The sequence below is a fragment of the Protobothrops mucrosquamatus genome, unplaced genomic scaffold (assembly GCF_001527695.2).
Source record: "Protobothrops mucrosquamatus isolate PMUCROS unplaced genomic scaffold, P.Mucros_1.0 scaffold1008, whole genome shotgun sequence".
Lineage (NCBI taxonomy): Eukaryota > Metazoa > Chordata > Lepidosauria > Squamata > Viperidae > Protobothrops > Protobothrops mucrosquamatus.
The window spans coordinates 293,881-306,982 of NW_015387244.1; positions in this window are offsets into that span (position 1 = coordinate 293,881).

Consider the following 13,102-nt stretch of genomic DNA (forward strand, 5'->3'; position numbering starts at 1 on the left):
CCTCCGTGGGGGCGAACGCTGTTTCCTGGAATTTGGGCGCGAGGCTCGGCATGCTTTTGCGATGTGTCCTCGCCTCAGGCAGCGGCTGCACGTGGTGTCTAGGAACCGACAGTTTGCTCGTGTGTGGTTCCCCAAACACCCTGGACACTCGAGGTCGTCCCGCTCGTCTCGCCATGCTTGCTGCTTCCGGCTGGTAAAGATATGATGGACGGTCTCTTCCTCGCCGGCCTCGTCCGATTCGGTGGCCTCTGGATCGGGGGTTGGCTCGCGATGGGTGCGATGGATGTCACCCCGTCTCATCTCGGTGGCCGTGGATTTGGACTCTTCTGCGGCGAGGGCCTCGTCTAGGGTTTCGCTGAAGGTGAGACTTCGACGCACGATGAGTCGCTTCTTCACGTGCTCATCCCTCATCCCCATGACGAGTCGATCCCGCAGCATATTTTCCAGGGCGACGAACTCGCAACGGGCTGTGATCGATCGGAGCTCTCCGAGGTACTTTCTGATGGGTTCGCCCGCCCGTTGTCGTCGGTTGTAGAAGCGGTTCCTTGCGACTACGTACCCTTCGGAGATCCCGTACTGACCAGCCAGCAGACGTTGGATATCTGCCCAAGGAGTGTCCTCGATGCTGGCTGGAGCGACCAAGGAGCGGGCCACGTGGTAGACCTCGTCCCCGCAGTTCGCAAGGAATAAGGCCTTCTTCTGATCCCTTGGAATGCCTTGTTGCCCATTCCCGGCCAGGTGTAGCTCGAATCTTCCCACGTATGCGGCCCAGTCGTTTGTTTCTGGGTTGAATGCCGGTAGGGAAGACGAGAATTTCGAGGTGGAAGCCATCTTGGAGTCACGGATAGTTTCTTGCTTCGGAAGGCTGTGTGGAGGAGCTCTTGCTTCGAAGTAGGTTGCTTGCCACGGGGTTGCCCTTGTCGTGCAGTCTTACTGGGATCCCACCTTCGTCGCCAGTGTTAGATCGTGCAGGCAGTAAGACACGAGTCGAGTGACAGTCAGCTCTCGGTTTATTGGCAAGGCATAAAGTAAATCCAGACTGGCATCTGGGCCAGGGGAGCCCTCTTTTATGGGATTCCCCTGGCTTGTAATCACACAATTCCATTGGCTGGTAAGACCCCGTTGCTAGTTAGCCAACCAGCAACGGGCATGAAACTGTATGCAGATGGAGAAGGGCAATCACCCTTAATGGGTGATCAATGGAGAAGGGCAATCACCCTTAATGGGTGATCAGGATGCGCATAGGGGATTAAGGGGGGGGGGAATACAAAAGAACACAACATATACTATTTCAGACAAATTGGACAAATGTTGTCCAATCTTTTCTTTAAAACTTCCAGTGTTGGAGCATTCACAACTTTTGGAGGCACATTTTTCCACTGATTAATTGTTCTCACTGTCAGGAAATTTCTCCTTAGTTCCAGATTGTTTCTCTCCTTGTTTAATTTCCATCCATTGCTTCTTGTCCTGCCTTCAGGTTAATAGCTTGACTCCCTCTTCTTCGTAGCAACCCCTGAGATATTGGAACACTGCTATCATGTCACATCATGTTCACATTGTCCAATAACACAATTTCTTTTTGTTATGGGAATGGCTCACTTCTCCATCGAGCACCTGCGGCAATGACCTTGGTAGGAAGCTGGGTCTCACTGTCGGTGAACAGCATTTTGGAATTCCATATCCTCCATTTAGTTTCTACCCCTCCCGCCTTTTCTATGGCAAGTTGATTAGTGATAGAGACTAGAAGGCATCATAGCAATTCAATCTTGACATGCACTCCTCGGGCAGGGAGTGAGTAGACCTGACGTTTAAAGTCACTTAGAAAGAAAATTTCAACTTTGGTTGAATGTCTAGGTATCTGTAAGGAATCAAACCCTTAATTATTCAAGTAAAATTAAATTGAGCTGTTATCCCCTATACCCATGATCATGGATTTAATTATTTTTATTTTTAATGTTGTTGTTGTAATAATAATAATAATAATAATAATAATAATAATAATAATAATAATAATAATAATAATAATAATAATAATAATAATAATAATAAAGTTGGAAGGGACCTTGGAGGTCATCTAGTCCAAGCCCCGGCTCAGGCAGGAAACCCTATACCATTTCAAACAAATGGCTGTCCAGTCTCTTCTTAAAAACTTCCAGTGTTGGAGCATTCACCACTTCTGGAGGCAGGTTGTTCCACTGGTTAATTGTTTTTACTGTCAGACAGTTTCTCCTTAGTTCTAGGTTGCTTCTCTCCTTGGTTAGTTTCCATCCATTGCTTCTTGTCCTGCCTTCAGGCACTTTGGAAAATAGCTTGACTCCCTCTTCTTTGTGGCAGCCCCTGAGATATTGGAACACTGCTGTCATGTCCCCCCTTGTCCTTCTCTTCGTTAAACTAGACATACCCAATTCCAGCAACCGTTCCTTATATGTTTTAGCCTCCAGTCCCCTAATTATCTTTGTTGCTCTTCTCTGTACTCTTTCTAGAGTCTCAACATCTTTTTTACATTGTGGTGACCAAAACTGGATGCAGTATTCCAAGTGTGGCCTTACCAAGGCATTGTAAGGTGGTATTAATACTTCACATGACCTTGATTCTATCCCTCTGTTAATGCAGCCTAGCACTGTGTTGGCTTTTTTGGCAGCTGCAGAGCACTGCTGGCTCATATTTAAATGATTGTCCACTAGGACTCCGAGGTCCCTCTCACAGTTACTACTATTGAGCAAGGTACCCCCTATACTATACCTGTACATTTGGTTTTTCTTGCCTAAATGTAGAACCTTACTTTTTTCACCATTGAATTTCATTTTGTTAGATAGCGCCCAATGTTCAAATCTGTCTAGGTCCTCCTGTATCTTAAGCCTGTCTTCTGGAGTGTTGGCTATTCCTGCCAGCTTTTTATTTTTAATGTTGTTGTGATGGGCTGATAGCCATGGAACATAAGATGGGAGCCTTTACCAGAAAGAAAGGATCTTATCAGGGGAGCTTTTATAAGGAAAAAAGGGGGAGGGAGGGAGGGAGGAAGGATTAGGATGCATTATTGAGATAGGGCTATAGTAACAAACATGGCAAATCTGATTGTGCTTTCCCTCCTTATACTCCAGTGAATCAGGAAGGAGCCTGCCTGATTCTCCTCCAATTACTATCTTGTTTGCCAGGATTTAGGAAATGTTTCATCCCTTTTTTTCTTATATAATAGTTGTTGCATATTTCATTCAAGGTTATCTCCCATCTCTCATCATCTCTCCTACATATGGAAGGTTGAAAATGTTTAATTTGCAGGAAGGAACAAACACAAAATGATTTCAATGTTTTCCATGTTTGGGGGGGGAGGCAGAGATGTTGGAAAAATCACCGTGAAGAAGCCAATGGAAAAAGATTAAAAGAACCTATCTCTTTGTTGAAATCATCTTTCTAGGCCACTTTGTGATCAGGCTTACTCTCTCTTTTGAGTAAGGGTTCAACTGAGGAATAGTTAACATTTAATGTTGTAAGCACCCGTGTTCATTTATTTGTTTAATAAATCCATCAATCAATAAAACCATTATCTATAATCTTGGCTTTTAAATGCAAGGAATCCCACCAAATCAAGGATGGCCATTCTCCAGAAATGAGGCAGGGATACTGTTTGGGAAGAGGGTGGAGAAATCTTCTAGGAGGGGGGAAATTCCATGTTAGGAAGAATTCCTTGGAAAAGCAACTCAAGAGGAAAAAATGTTCTTTAGTAGTTCAGGTACCAAGTGAACTGTGTCCAGTGGCTAAGGTTGGCTTTCAAAAAAGGAAGCCTGTGAAATTATAAAAAAAAAGATGGGTGGAGTTGTAGAAAACCAGAATGAATGTGAGTTGATAGCAAGAGGGAATTGTAACTCCAGAATGAGCTAAGCACAAATATATTGTTCTGGGATACAGTAGGAGATAAGAAGAAGTGCTGTTGTTTTGAAGGCCAAACATGCAATGACACCTCTAACATAGTGGGCAGGTTTGGGCTGTTGCTATCCCAGTACAAAGCTAGAATAGAATAGAATAGAATAGAATAGAATAGAATAGAATAGAATAGAATAGAATAGAATAGAATAGAATAGAATAGAACCTTGGGGATCTTCTAGTCCAACCCCCTGCTCAGGAAGGAAACCCAATCTCTTCTTTAAAACTTCCAGTCTTGGAGCATTCACAACTTCTGGAGGAAGGTTGTTCCACTGATTAATTGTTCTGTCAAGAAATTTCTTCTTAGTTCTAGGTTGCTTCTCTCCTTGGTTAGTTTTCATCTATTGCTTCTTGTCCTGCCCTCAGCGCTTTGGAGAATAGCTTGACTCTCTCCTTTGTGGCAACCCCTGAGATATTGAAAAACTTCTGTCCCCCCTCGTCCTTCTCTTCATTAAACTAGACATACCCAATTCCAGCAACCGTTCTTTATATGTTTTAGCTTCCAGTCCCCTAATCATCTTTGTTGCTCTTCTCTGTACTCTTTCTAGAATCTCAACATCTTTTTTACATCAGGGTGACCAAAGCTCGATGCAGTATTCCAAGTGTGGCCTTACCAAGGCATTGTAAAGTGGTATTAATACTTCACGTGATCTTGATTCTATCCCTCTTTTAATGCAGCCTAGAACTGTGTTGGCTTTTTTGGCAGCTGCAGATTAACACTTTGAGTTATTCAGCTCTCTTAGTCCACAAGCATCTTTCCCATAGCTTAGAAGAAGAAGCTATTAAGCCTTATCTATGGATATTTATTTTCATATTTTTATTTTCTCTGTGTATATGTGTATACATATTATTACAATTGTTACATTTATTTTAGTTGCTTGCAGCTATGCTGGTTATTTGGAGAGTCAGCAATGAAATCTGGTTCTTCTGGAGAACTTTGGTGTAAATAGGTGGGGAGAGGAATCCGTTTCTTAATATTTCAGTGTTGTAGATGGTCTTCAAGGAGCTGCTGTCAGTTCTTATTTCAATATTTTAATTTTTTTTCTTCTGTTCTAAATTGCTTTAAGCTTGTTGGATTAAATAGCATACTTTGTAGTTCTTGTAATTCAGAGTTTCTAAAATAGAACAGAAAACAGAACAGAACAGAATAGAATAGAATAGAATAGAATAGAATAGAATAGAATAGAATAGAATAGAGTTGGAAGGAACCTTGGAGGTCTTCTAGTCAAGCCCCCTGCTCAAGCAGGAGAACCTATACTATCTCAGACAAGTGATTGTATCTTCTTAAAAACCTCCCACGATTTCTGAAGGGAAGCTGTTCCACTGGTTAATTGTCCTCACTGTTAGGAAGTTTCTCCTTAATTCCAGGTTGCTTCTCTCTTTGATGAGTTTCCAACCATTGTTTCTTTTTCCTGCCCTCTGGTCCTTTGGAGAATAATTTGACCCTCTCTTCTTTGTGGCAGCCCCTCATATACTGGAATACTGCTATCATGTCACCCCTTTTCTTTAGACTAGCCAAACCCAAGTCCTGCAGCTGTTCTTCATATGTTTTAGTCTCCAGGCCTTTGATCATCTTAGTTGTTCTTCTCTGTACTTTTTCCAAGGTCTCAACATCTTTTTTGTAGTATGATGACCAAAATTGGTTGCAGTATTCCAGATGTGGTCTCACCAGGGTTTTATAAAGCGGTACTAATACTTTGCGTTATCTTGATTCTATGTCTCTGTTTATACAACCCAAGATTGTATTAGCTTTTTTGGCTGCTGCTGCACACTGCTGGCCCATAGTCAAGTGATCGTCCACTAGGACTCCAAGTCCCTCTCACAGTTGCTGTTTTTGAACCAGGTCTCAGCTAATCTGTACTTAAACCTTTGATTTTTTTCCTGTCTAAATGTAAAACTTTCCTTTTCTCCAAAACTCATTTTGTTGGATAGGGCCCATTGTTCAAGTTTGTCATGATCTTTTTGGATCCTGAGCTTGTCTTATGGGGTGAAGCTATTCCTGTCAGTTTAGTGTCATCTGCAAATTTGATGAGTTCCCCTTCTATTCCCTCATCTAAGTCATTAATGAAGATATTGAAGACTACTGGGCCTAAGACAGAGCCTTGTGGTACCCCGTTGCTTACTTCTCTCCATGTGGAAGTAGTACCATTGAGAACTACTCATTGTGTATGGTTTGTCAGCCAGCTACATATTCATCTGGTGGTTCTTGATACATTCGCCCTTATGGATTTATTTTTGGTAAGTTCCTATTCATTGGACATGGATAATTATCTTCTGAAAGCTTTTTTAGGTCCTATACCAAGTATGGACTAGTTAATATCTGAGGTCCTGTCCAACTCATAACTATGAGTTTTCTCCAATTGCAGCTTCTGGATAGTCTCCTAAAGCAACTCCATAGAGAATGAATTATAATAGTTGTTTCTACCATATGTTGTGTGAACCAACTATGGTGCATAATAAACCATAGTTAAGAGTATAGCCTACTGGATGAACTCAGCCAGTTGTGGCTTATTTAATTATGTTAGATGGGACCATCAATTACCCATGTGCCATGGGTTAAGGATATGCTTAGCTATGGCTGGGATGGGGTCACAGAATAGTGGCATCCAGGGGTTCTTTTTCCTCATAGAACGCCCAGAACAGAGTTCTGGCACCTTTTTGGGATGGAACCTTGTACGGTAGGCAAGGTGGGTTGTATGATGTGTGTGAGTTCCGGCACCTTTTTTTTTTTTTTTTTTAGAAAAAAAGCACTGGTGACATCCATGTCTGGGGGAGGGGATGTGCAAGATGGCAGACAGTGATGTGATGCAAGCTGTACCACTTTGAATGTGCATCAGCATGCACTTTCAAAGAGAGTGAGACTTGTATCATGCTACTCTCTTGCTATCTTGTTTATTTTTATTTTCTTGTGAAAACTATTGACAAAGAACATAGTAACCTATATTCTAGTTGTCTAAATTTTGGTGGGATTAAGAGAACTCATCTTAATATGGTTAAAGGCCCCACTGAAGGCATTTGGGATTCATCGAAGAACTACTGCAACATTTCCAAAATAGTTTCCCAATATTTTCAGGGAATATTTTTTATTAGGAATACAGAAAATGACAGTCTCAACATACAAAGTCCTACAAAACTCTGAATCTGGCAAGCTTCCAAGAAACAGGAGAGAAGCAATGTATTTGGAAGTTAATTTCTATAGCAACATAACCAATGGGACATCTGAGACATTAAAATAATCACTTGATTGCTCTTTACGATGCTACAAAACTTTTGTATTGTTCTTGTGACTCTCTGTCTCAAAAAAAAGGCAGGCAAAACTCAAGTGTCTCTTTGCTGACCTGTTGCTAACCTAGTGAATTGGCATAAACATGTTTTTCTTTAGCTCTGCACCTGCTCTTGCAGCTAGGTTGAATTCAGTGCATTAGATAGAGACGCTTCACCTGTCTCCTTATAATTACCCAATTATAGTCATTTGCTTTGCTTGTTTCCAAAGGTCAAGCTGGTTTTCATTCCTGGCCCACAAGGATTGTAAACAAGGCCTATAAACATTAGAAAGCAACAGCTGCAGAGAATATTTTGAATGAAGCTTGAAGAAGTTGGTGCAAAGTTATTACCAAAGTGTCTTCTGGGCCCACTGAGGCCCAGAGCTGGGATTTAGAGCAACTGGGGAGCTGATCTGAGAGTGAAACTTTGCCAACTTCTGAAACTTTACCTACAAGTGTAACTTTATGTGGAATACAGAGTCTAAGATGAAGTTAATTCATGTTACACATTCCCAGGGTCATATTTTTGGGAGATTGCATCACTGATGGGCCCTGTGCAGCTTTGCCTGATCTTGAAAGCCAACACCCTACAGCCTTCTTTATGGTTACACAGTTAGTGGTCATGTAGCCAAGAGCTACCTGAATGGTTCATGTAGTCAATTCTCCCGTAAGCTCTTAAGAACAGAAAGAAATGGAGGTCACATTACATGATGTCCCCATGCACAAGACCCCTCCAACTTTTATGTCCTTTGTGGTATTTGCAGTTACATTGGCCATGAGAAGGCAGTACATGACAAATTACATCATTGCTAAGTAAATCAGAAGTATGTGGTCAGATCTTCTTCTATGGAGCTCAAATACTTTACAGGAAATTAAACTATGAACTTTTACACTTTAGACATATGGTGTCTGTCAGGATCTCCATCATCAGACTAGTGCCTTGTTCGAGTCATGCCATCAAAGGGGAAGGGAGGGAGAGTCATTTGGGGCAATCCACACCTGTGTATCTAATGTTGAGAAATGGGGAGGGGGAGCTGACATGTGAAGAAAACCAGAGCTGTTTATCCCACTTATGCCAGGCATCTTAATAATAATAATAATGATGATGATGATGATGATGATGATGATGATGATGATGATGATGATGATGATGTTGGAATATAGAGTCTGCTTTCCTAAATGATTGTTTTGGGATAGTGCTTGAACAATATTGCAATAATCCAATGTGTTAGTTTTTAGGAGCTATCCTCGTTTTGTCATTCAACAGTCTTGGTGTCCAAACAGTATTTACAATCCATCTTCCTTTAAGCTCTCAGACTGGAGAAGTTGCAGTATATCATGCCTCTGTAGATGGGATTTTACATTCTGATTAATTCTATATACCCCTTCATGCAGGCATTGGGTAGCTCCTAAAGCTAAAGTATTGTATGTAATCATCTCTGGTGCAAAGATCTGTGAGTTTAATCGCAGACTGGAATTGTGTGAATGCATCCACTCATCTATTCCCCAAATTTGCAAGCCTCACTGGTCTTGACTCAGAGGTTTTGGCAGTGAACCTCATCTGGACCAGGTGCTCTTCAGAATTTTCATTGTAATATTTCTATGTTGCCTCAGCTATCAGAAAAGTTTCTACTCATTCTTGTATTTTGACATAAGATGCCCTGGTAATCGTGATTTCTATCCCAGGAATTTGTGTCTTGATTACTGCAACATGGTCTTGGTGGGACTACCTTGAATTTGCCTTGGAAGTTGCAGCTGGTATAGAATTTGATAGCAGGCTACTTCTTGGATAGATCCATTGCAACATAACAACAGTACCATATAGTCACTACACCAATTTCCAATAGATTTCTTGGTCCAATTCAAAGTGCTGGTTATCATCTGTAAAACTCTATAAACATTGGCAAAAGGATGTATCAGGGAATCCCCCACCCAGTGTAGTTTGACATTTCTTCCATTGAAATAGAGCCTGTTCCCCTTCCCACTCACAGGAAGTTAACTCATTTCATGACAATGGTATCAACCTCAAGTATACTGGACAAGAAACACAATCAGCCAAGCTAATTCTGCTTCATTATAAGGCAACATTAACAGAATCTTGCAAGTCTGAAAGTACAAATCTCCTTTCTTCTCTTTTTAACCACTTGATAAATTAGGAAGGTTTGTTTCTGAGTTTTTCTCTGCCCATTATGCAGCTTTGGGCTATATCACCTCTTACCTGATCATTCCCTAGAACAAAAAAAACTGAGTTGGAAGGGATCTTGGAAGTCATCTAGACAGCACCTCTTACCCTCATTTCCCAAGATCATCCCCACATTTCATTACAAAAGAATAGTGGACCCTACTTCTCCCAAAGGCAAAATTGGTTTCTATACTATCCTAATATTCTAGACAGGCCAACTGCTATCCTAAACATAGCCTGACAATGATGCCCCTCTACAAAACCAAAACACTCGTGCTATGAGATGGAAACAAATGTGATAACTGATGACACTTGCAAACCAAACTTTTAAACTTTAATCACCTGCCATCCCTAAGGGGACAGTTTTGTAACAAGGTAGATTCCAAATAGAAGTGGAAGATAAAGACAATTACAAAAAAAATCCTCAAAACTTTAGAATGGCTTGCCTTCAGAGGTTGTGGGTGCTCTGTCACTGGAAGCTTTTAAGAAGAGAGTGAACAGCCATTTGTCTAAAATGGTATAGGGTATCCTGCTTCAGCAGAGGGTTGAACTAGAAGACCTCCAAGGTACCTTCCAACTCTGATGATGTTCTATGCTCTATGCCAGACATGTCAAACACAAGGCCCAGGGGCCGGATGCGGCCTGCGAAGTGGTTTCATGTGGCCCGCAAAGCCATCCTGGAAACAGTAAGGGAATGGCCCCCGCTGCCTTGGCCCTGGGCCAGGCCAGCCGGGAGTCAATGTACAATTTTGTGGTGGCCATCTTGGCACTTGCCCCGGTGGACCATGCCTTGGCACTTGCCTCAGTCCCACCCTCTTCTGCCAGAGACCCTCAGATCTGTCCCACTCCTGCCCAGGCCCCCATAGGCACCCTTGATGCAAATGATGTAGAACTGGCCACGTCCACCCAGTGGGCCACACCCACTCCATCCACACCCACCCAGTAGGCTGCACCCACTCTGGCCACACCCAACTGCCCCCCCAGGGCAACCACAATGCTGATGCGGCCCTCAAGGAAATTGAGTTTGACACCCCTGCTGTACGCTCTATGTCACAGGTCGGCAACCTGCGGCTCCGGAGCCGCATGTGGCTCTTTGAGCCTTCCCCTGCGGCTCCCAGCCTCCTCTGCCATTTGCAGAGAGAGACAGAGACAGAGAGAGGCACTTGAGCTTCCCTTCTCTCTCTCTCTCTCTCTCTCTCTGTGTGTGTGTAAAAAAGAGAGTGGATTCACGGTGTTCTCCGGAAGCTGAAAAGCTTATTGGGCGGAGCTCCTCCCTTTGCAGCATCTCTGCAGGAAACAGGAAGCAGGAAACAGGAAGTAGGAAGGGCAGGAGAGAACTAGCTAGCCCAGCTATGCTAACTCAGGAATTCTGGGAGTTGAAGTCCATGAGTCATAAAAGAGCCGAGGTTGCCTACCCCTGAGCTTGTTGGAGAACAGCTTGAAGCCAGCTTGCCAGGTAAGCAGAAGATCAGAGAGAGGGAGAGGGAGAGAAGGAGAGAAAGAGAGAGAGGAGAGAGAGAGAGACTCTTTTGACATCTAAAATGAAGCTAACACTGCATATATCCTTTTTTACCTTTATGATATATGTGTGTGGGGGGGGTGTACACACACACACACACACACACACACACACACACACCTATAATAAAGGTAAAAAAGGATATATGCAGTGTTAGCTTCATTTTAGATACCTAAAGGGTTTTGCGGCTCCCAGTGTTTTGTTTTTGGTGGGAAACGGGTCCAAGTGGCTCTTTGAGTGTTTTGGGTTGCCTACCCCTGCTCTATGTTATATGTTCTAGTCCAATGTAGGAGATGACCAGACTAAGCTTGAGGATGGGTTAAACACATCCTCTGATCTCAAGTCCCTTTATGCCCACAAAAGATCTAAGTCCAGAGCACCTTAAATTCCATTGAGTCTTATTTAACACCAACACACTTTGATCGTTAGTAGTTCAGATTCTTGTAGACAGCTTTAGCATACCATGAACATATATGTGTATATTTATGTTTATGTGTACAGTATGTGTATGTGTATGTATATATATGAACTCCTGAATTCCCGTGCTTAACAGGCAGTGAAAGAATGAAGGGCATGCTAGCTAGGGGGAAATAATTCTGTGGTATCCCCTTTCCCTTGGTGCCCTAAGCAATATGCTTATTTTGCTTAATGGCTGATCCTAGACTTCAAAGGCCCACTGAAATATTTCAATGTGTCTTTGGATTCTAGAACTTTTAGTATACACCAGAGCCGAGGTGGCACAGTGATTAGATTGCAGTACTACAGACTACTTCTGCTTACTGCTGGCTGCCAGAAGTACAACAGTTTGAGTCTCACTGGCTCAAGGTTGACTCAGCCTTCCACCCTTCCAAGGTCAATAAAATGAGGACCCAGATTGTTGAGGGCAATATGCTGATTCTGTAAAACCACTTAGAGAGGGCTGTAAAGCACTGTGAAGCGGTACATAAGTCTAAGTGCTATTGTTATCTAGATAGTATAAAAATAGATCAATATGGTCTTGATGATACAATTAAAATGCCACCATTTTGTACATACATGTGACATCAACACACAGGCAAAAGAGGTGGGGCTTCAATTACATTGCCATGATTTTTACCACACACACACACACACACAAATGGTTCTTCTGTATATCTACAAATATTTTGTAATAGTTTCTTCATGTACACTGCTCAGAGTCATGAAGCAATAGCTAATAATGATCTGTCAGAACACTCTTCAATTTGGCCTTTTATGTCTCTCAGTGCTGAGAGACTTTTTTTTTTCATTAACCTATTGAAATACATTTTTAGCTCCCAAATTAAAATTGAGAGAGCTAGTTTGATGCAGTTTTTAAGGCACCAGACTAGAAACTGGGTTGCAGTCTTGTCCTGGGCACAAAGCCAGCTGGATGATTTTAGGCCAGCCACTCTCTTGCTACCCTAGGAAGGAGGCATAGGCAAACCACTTCTGAAATTCTTATCAAGGAAATGGCAGGAACTTCTCCAGACAATCACCAAGAATCAACACTTAGTTGAAGGCATATTCCCCATCTCCCAAAACTTTACCTTGATCAGTGGAACTTTCCATATGTATGGACAGAACCAATATGGACTTAAACTGAGCAGTACAAAATTGTATTTCAAAATCAAATCAAGTGAGGAATCTACCATTCAACATTTCATGCCATTCATGTCAGTCCAGGTGTACCTCTGATTTGTTAAATGTCAGGGCAGTGGTGAGATGCCCAGGCAATTGTTTCTTTTGAATCCAGAGACAATAAGCACACCAATGAATATAGTATAAGCTTTATTAATACTTCAACTCTGAGTACTTCACCTGTGAGAGGGATCTCGGAGTCCTAGTGGACAATCACTTAAATATGAGCCAGCAGTGTGCTACAGCTGCCAAAAAAGCCAATGCGGTGCTGGGCTGCATTAACAGAGGGATAGAATCAAGATCACGTGAAGTATTAATGCCACTTTACAATGCCTTAGTAAGGCCAAACTTGGAATACTGCATCCAGTTTTGGTCACCATGATGTAAAAAAGATGCTGAAACTCTAGAAAGAGTACAGAGAAGAGCAACAAAGATGATTAGGGGACTGGAGGCTAAAACATATAAGGAACGGTTGCTGGAATTGGGTATGTCTAGTTTAACGAAGAGAAGGACGAGGGGGGACATGATAGCAGTGTTCCAATATCTCAGGGGCTGCCACAAAGAAGAGGGAGTCAAGCT